This window comes from Rhopalosiphum padi, chromosome 4 (assembly GCF_020882245.1).
Source record: "Rhopalosiphum padi isolate XX-2018 chromosome 4, ASM2088224v1, whole genome shotgun sequence".
Classification (NCBI taxonomy): Eukaryota; Metazoa; Arthropoda; class Insecta; order Hemiptera; family Aphididae; genus Rhopalosiphum; species Rhopalosiphum padi.
Window position 1 is genome coordinate 28,883,161 of NC_083600.1, and position 6,678 is coordinate 28,889,838.

The 6,678-nt window shown below is 28.3% G+C and overlaps 1 pseudogene; it reads left to right on the top strand.

The window, feature by feature from the left end:
• The first annotated feature begins 5,343 nt into the window (after nucleotides 1–5,343).
• On the top strand, nucleotides 5,344–5,460 carry LOC132931099 (U4 spliceosomal RNA; annotated as a pseudogene).
• Nucleotides 5,461–6,678: the final 1,218 nt, after the last annotated feature.

The window sequence follows — 6,678 nt, forward strand, 5'->3', positions numbered from 1 at the left end:
AAACCACGAATTAAATAAATTATTGTTTATTTATTATCGTATTTTTGCACTAGGGATAATTTTTTAATACTCATTGGTTAAATTAATTATTTAATTCAATTTCAAATTAAATTTAATAAATTAAACAATTTTTGAAGATATTTGAGCTAGTTGTTATGCAAACTGCAGCAAACAATTATTAATAGCTACCGAATCGTAAAAATATTCTCATTTTGTTTTATTAAAAATTTAATAAATATATTAGTATATATAATATTACATATACAGGTGGACATGGTGTTTTTTTATCGTATTTTTTTATAAAACTTAAAAGCTATATAATAGTTAAACATTATTGCGATTTACTGAGTAAATATAAATAAGTATTTATACATGGTCCACGTAAGTTTATTTACTATTTTCTTCAGATGTCTAAACTGTTTGAAGTGGTACTGAATTATACTTACGTGAATAGAAAATATATGTCAGAATGTTGGACAAAGAATATGAATGATGTACATACATATTCTGCTGCCACTGAGACTTGCAAACCATGATGAAATATTTTCTCATTTTATTTTTGAAATCCTTAAAAAGTCTGTTTTTTTTTCACGTATATATTTTTTACTTTGGAGTATTCACGATGATAGGTAGGTAGATATATTCGTTTATAATACCCATTTATATAGTGTAAAGGGGATGAAATTGTACAGATAAATACATTTTGGTTGCACTGCTTCTTTAGTTAGCATATACACTATACAGCCAGAAAGATAATATTTACCATCATATCGATAATAATTATCAATACGAATTCTTACGCGGTTGATAAATAAGTAATTGATTTTATAGTAGGCCACGGAGCTACATTCCATTCGCAATAAAATATTCATTTATCAATTTCTGATTTCTGATGACCATATTAAAAAAAACAATTGCGGTTTATCTCTAAAAAAAGATGTGTAAAAATCGTATAATCATTTTTATATTTTTAAAGATATTTTGATAATAATTTTAGCCTGTTCGATTAGATGTGCTCCATAATCTGTATTGTTATCTGGCTTACGGACATACGAGGATATTGTATTCTATAAACGTATTGCAATATTGCATAGCTACATGCAATGCAATATTGCATTCTATAAACGTATACAATATGTCATGCCTCACGATTATCGTTAATAATGTTCACTTGATCGGCGCTCGTTATATTTAAAAACTATTTATTATGATTATTAACTTTGGTTCAATAGTTACAAAACTGTGAAAATTGTTTTGTATTGTATATTGTAGAGGTTTTTGCATTTATTCTCATATAGGTAGTATATGGAGAAAATGGGACCATCATCGAATCACGGGGACACATAAGACGTCCCGTTCGAAGTTTGCCGGGACAAGGGTGCTCGATGATAAAAAAATAAATAATCTCGTTTTAAACGGTACCTACACATGGTCAAACTTGACTCTAATTTCTTCATACGATAATAATCGTTATCATACCAAATGGGAATATGTAATAAAATGTAATCTACAATGTATAATTTAATATTATTGAAACCATTATACAGGTACTTTCGTCATTGTGATGATGATACTATAATAGATAGGTATCTGTTTCACGGTAAGTTCTTCTCCACAAATTTCATATAATATCGGAAACTCTGTAATGTCTATTATAAATTATAATATTATTACACAGTTAGTATATTATCAGCTATATGGGTGCATTAATATATGTGTGTAATATACATATTGCATATATCATTATATTATATAAACTGTGTAGCTTTAAAAGAGTTGACACGTCGCATGTTTACTGCGTACACTGCTCAATAAGTTTAATAATATTATTAAATGTTTTGATAATTTAGTTCTTATTTATTTTCAGTTTATGGCATTAATACATGTCGATAAACATTTATATAATGTAATATATTATACATAGGCAGGCCAATTTATTTTTTTAACAGTATCCCTTTAATAATGTGATTTATGGATAATCCCCATCCAACAACTTTGATTTTGAAATCACAACTTTTATTTTTAATTAGATAGTCTTGAATGGAATTCTTTTATCAAAAAGTTTATGTTCAAGATATTCACTATGCATATTTTGAATATTGTAGGACTTGTAATTTAAACATTTAAACCATAAACTATCCAATGATCGGCGCTATTAATCAGCACTTTTTTAATCTTCATAGTAATCACTTATCATCATACTATTGTTTTTATGTGATCTTGGAAGTAAAATGATCGTAGTTTCCGCCTCAGTTGTGAATCCACGCGAAAAAAGATGTAAATAGGGTTTGCTATGTTTTTCAAATAAGAACAACTCAGAAAGTATTCGGTACAAATTAACTTTATTTCTATCAAAATCAAGTATATCATAATGTGAAAAATACAAAAATAATATGTATCATGGCGTTTAAAAAATCACATTGTGGAAATGTCGGACGTTTTCTGAAGTGTACGCTTGCTCTCTAAAGCTACGAGCCCCGTAATTTCGCCATCATCTGCTGCAGAATTTTGTCGGCTTCCTTCGAACGTATAGCGAGGTGTGCGGCTTTTTGCCGTAGGATATCCGAGTCATTTTAGATTTCTCACAAAAAAAAAATCGCAAATTCACAGTCCAAGAAAGCTGGTCGATACCGATAGAGTTGTCACCAAAACGAAACCACCGAACACAACGGCACTACTCGCTCTCCACTAGGAAGACTATATAAGATCGGCGATAGTAATCGTGCGTTTCCCGTGACGGATCCCATGTACGTCATATAGTACGAGTACAGGCACCTAATATTCTGCCGCGGTACAAAACATACTATACGTATATACGTATGATAACACGCGCGTTATATATTATAATATGCTTATGTTACGTATAAGTGCACAATATTTTATTACATTATATTATTGCGACGTGTGTTATTGTTGTGTGTGGGGCTCGACAAGTGACGGACAAAAGACCCGCCGTCGCGCCGTCGACATCCAGTCAAGGGGCCTCTCGACATCCGTTTGATTTGCAGCAATAACGCGCGTCGGACAACTACTGCGGCACATCCCTCGCAGCGCGTGTGCCGGCAATAGAAACCCGAACAAATTCGCCGTCTTAATATTTACAGTATCGCGCCCGCGCGCACGTGTGTCCGTCGCCCGTTTATAGCGAGCCCGAACGCGCCCAGCCAATTGTTAAACCGCACGGCGGCGGGCACGCAACCTGCGCCGCCGACACGCGTCCGTCGGCCGGTCACTCCCCCGGTCGGACGCCGCGCGTAAATAGAGGCGTTTTTTCTCTTGGCGTTTTAGCGATTTTTTTTTAACCATTATTATTTTTTTATCGAGCGCGTATACACTGCCCACTTAATAGCAGGCCCCGAGTGAGAATTTATATTTGTATTGTCGCTCTACAATAATATACACACCTCTGTACATTATAATATTATTATATACACACGCACGTGGTAAATTACATAAATATGTGTGTGTGTACGTATAACGTGTAGCATTTAGGTACCTATTGTAAATGAAATGGAAAACATTGTATGAAAAATGTGATTAAATTATGTGTTTCGCACGTCTACTTTCATTTAATTGCGTGGAAGTTATAATCTCGAAAAAAACGTTCGACGTACCTACCTATATAAAAAGTTTCATGATATAAATACATAACTCTGTGGAAAATATTTTATCACAACAGCCAGTATTGATACACGATATTGTAATCTGATGTTAATGAGGTTGTAAAAATCTACTGCAAAATACATAGTAATAATATAATGATATCTAAATTATTATAAAATATATCCTTTATGCTTACAAATATATTTTTTTGAATATGTAGATCGATATAATCTATTATATTAGGTACAATTCGTGTAAATATAATATGATTTTAAGTTTTCCGGAATTCATATTTTTAGTAATTATTTGCATTTTATAACAATCAAAACTTTTTTTTCCCAATTAGAGTATTGTAATTTGTATTTATTACTTTCGAGTTTCGGATGTTAGTGACAATGTTATTTTTTTGGTTTTGAAGAAGCAAAGTATAGTAATATTTTTTCCAAATTGCGATTATTGTGAACTATGAGGAAAATTAGATATTTGAAAACAACAGTATGCTCTGTTACCTGTTATCTAGAACATTTCGTTGAAGTTAACTTAACTTCAATGTTCGAAAGATGTAGGCAGTAATTAAAATATCAACCACGCTCGACATTAAATCTAGTCAATTTGAGGTAGGTAATATATTGAATTAAACATCAAACGGTTTATTTGATTATAATAATGCAAAATAAATTAGGAATGCAAATTTATACGCAATGTTAAGTATAATTGAACGTGAATGTTTTGCGTAAAAAATCGTCAGTTTTGGTTAATCAGTTAATTGTTCTCATTAATACGTTGTTCAAAACTTCACTATTTTTAGCCAAAATACTATAGTTATAATGAAATAAAAACATATGAGTTATAATTTAATAAGTATTAGTAGGTATTTAATTTGTACAATTTTATTATATTATTTCTGTTATTATTAGCTGCATAATAAATATATGTTTATGTACAATAATTATGAAACGTAGAAATTATTTAATTAATACGTTAGGATTTATTTTTAATCTAACCTTTGATTTTAATCGAAATAGCTAATTTTTAAACGTTTAAAACCATTATTTTTATTTATTTAGTCTATATTAAAATTAGTCCTGTTACTAAAAAACTTACATTGATTAAAATTATTATTAATTACCATATTATCAATTATTTCATGACTTCCTCAGTCGCTATATATTAAACGTAGGTATTATCGTATACAATAGTATAATAGAGGTTATGCCCAATAAAATAGCACATATTATTTGTTGAAATTATTTAAAAAAATTAAAAAGAATTAAAACAATTTAGTTAAATATTTCTAATAAAAAAAAAAATTAAAGATTTCTTAAATTTTAAAATATTTTATCTTTTAATAATAGTTAATTTTTAATGAAATAATGTTTATGCTTTATAATATAAACATTAAAGCACTCCAAAAGCTCTCCAGTCTCCTTAATATTTCATTTAATAATTTGTTTTTGCAGGTTTTTATATTTAATGTAAACTTTTAAATAGTTTTAATTAGATGAATGTTGTTTTAATAATATAATACGAGTATATACTGTAGCAACTTTCAAGTGCTTATATCTATTGTGTATATTTCAAAACAAAACTAAATGTTTATAAAACTATTCATTTAATTTATCTTAACTACTGTTAACACACAAATAATATGTAATAATATTTTAGTTAACTTGAATATTTTTTCCATTAGTCTACATTTACCTACTAAATATAAAATAGTATATAATAGCTACTAAGATTAGTTTTGTGCAGTGGTGATATCGTAACCAATGAGGTTCATCTTAGGTGTGATTATTGTTGGTTTAAAACCTATTAAGACGTATTATATTCTTATATTGCAAAAAACTAATTATTTAGATTAATATGAAATATATGAAATAGACAACTGAAAACACAATAATTTGTAATATAAAGTTTAATATCCTAGTTATGGTAAACATTTTGACATAACTTTTATTGGGTACGCAAATGTACAAATCATGATATGTAAAACTTTAAATATAAGTGTCTAAAAGTTTTTAATTTACCAATCTATAAAGCTTGTAAATTATAGTCATGTTGTAGACTTGTATACAAGTAATAACTATAATTATAAAGTAATAACAAATTAATTTATACTTTATGTAAATTCTAATCCATACACAATATATACACAGCATCAGTCACGAAAAAATGCAATATTTTTTGAGACAACAATTTGTTACACTTTAAAGTTTAAATACGAGTATTATAATGTTGGTATATTTTTATAACCTTGATTTAATAAATCATGAATAATCACATTTCAAATAAAGTTCTTAAGTAGATGAAAATAATAATATTAAAAAAGAATAAAAAAAAAACGGTAACGTAATATATAGTACAAGCGTTAAAATCAATATTTTGTAAAATGCGGTGAGTGTTGACTGTTGATATTTATTAGTAAGTACCTAAGTAATTTTCCTGGTTATATGCACTAATGTAAATAAAATTAGAGTAGGATTTATCTGTGGTTAATAAAAATAAATAAATAATTAATTCGTTTAGGAAATTTAATTTTTTTTTTAAATGTTTATTACTTATTGATTTGCCGTAGTTAGTATATGACATTAACCATTGTAGGTAATCGATGTCTGTTTCTATAGTTAAAAACTTAAAACAAAATAATTTGTCGGTAATTTCCAAGTCAGATGTTGATTTACCGCTTATAAAACTTTATAATATTGCATATTAGGTACACTTTTTTGTTGTAATAAATAAGTGAACATTTTGAAAATATCATGTAAATATGTGATAAATATGAGAAGGTAAAAATTTGAAATTCAAAACACTTTGTGTTTTAGTGAAGAGAGGATAGTGTCTATACACAATTAATGCTTAATTTTCGGTTTACACTTAAAAATGTCATTACACAAGTTAGAGTGCAAACTACTACAGGAGTTGGAATGCAAATACATTGCCAAATGCCTAAATGGCTAAATACCTAATTATTATTTTCGAAAAATGTTTTTGAAAGGTTCTATGTGGTGGCTGAGGACATTTATGAATTTAAAGTTTCAATAGTAGTGCTTTGTGAAAATAAATATAACTATGTAT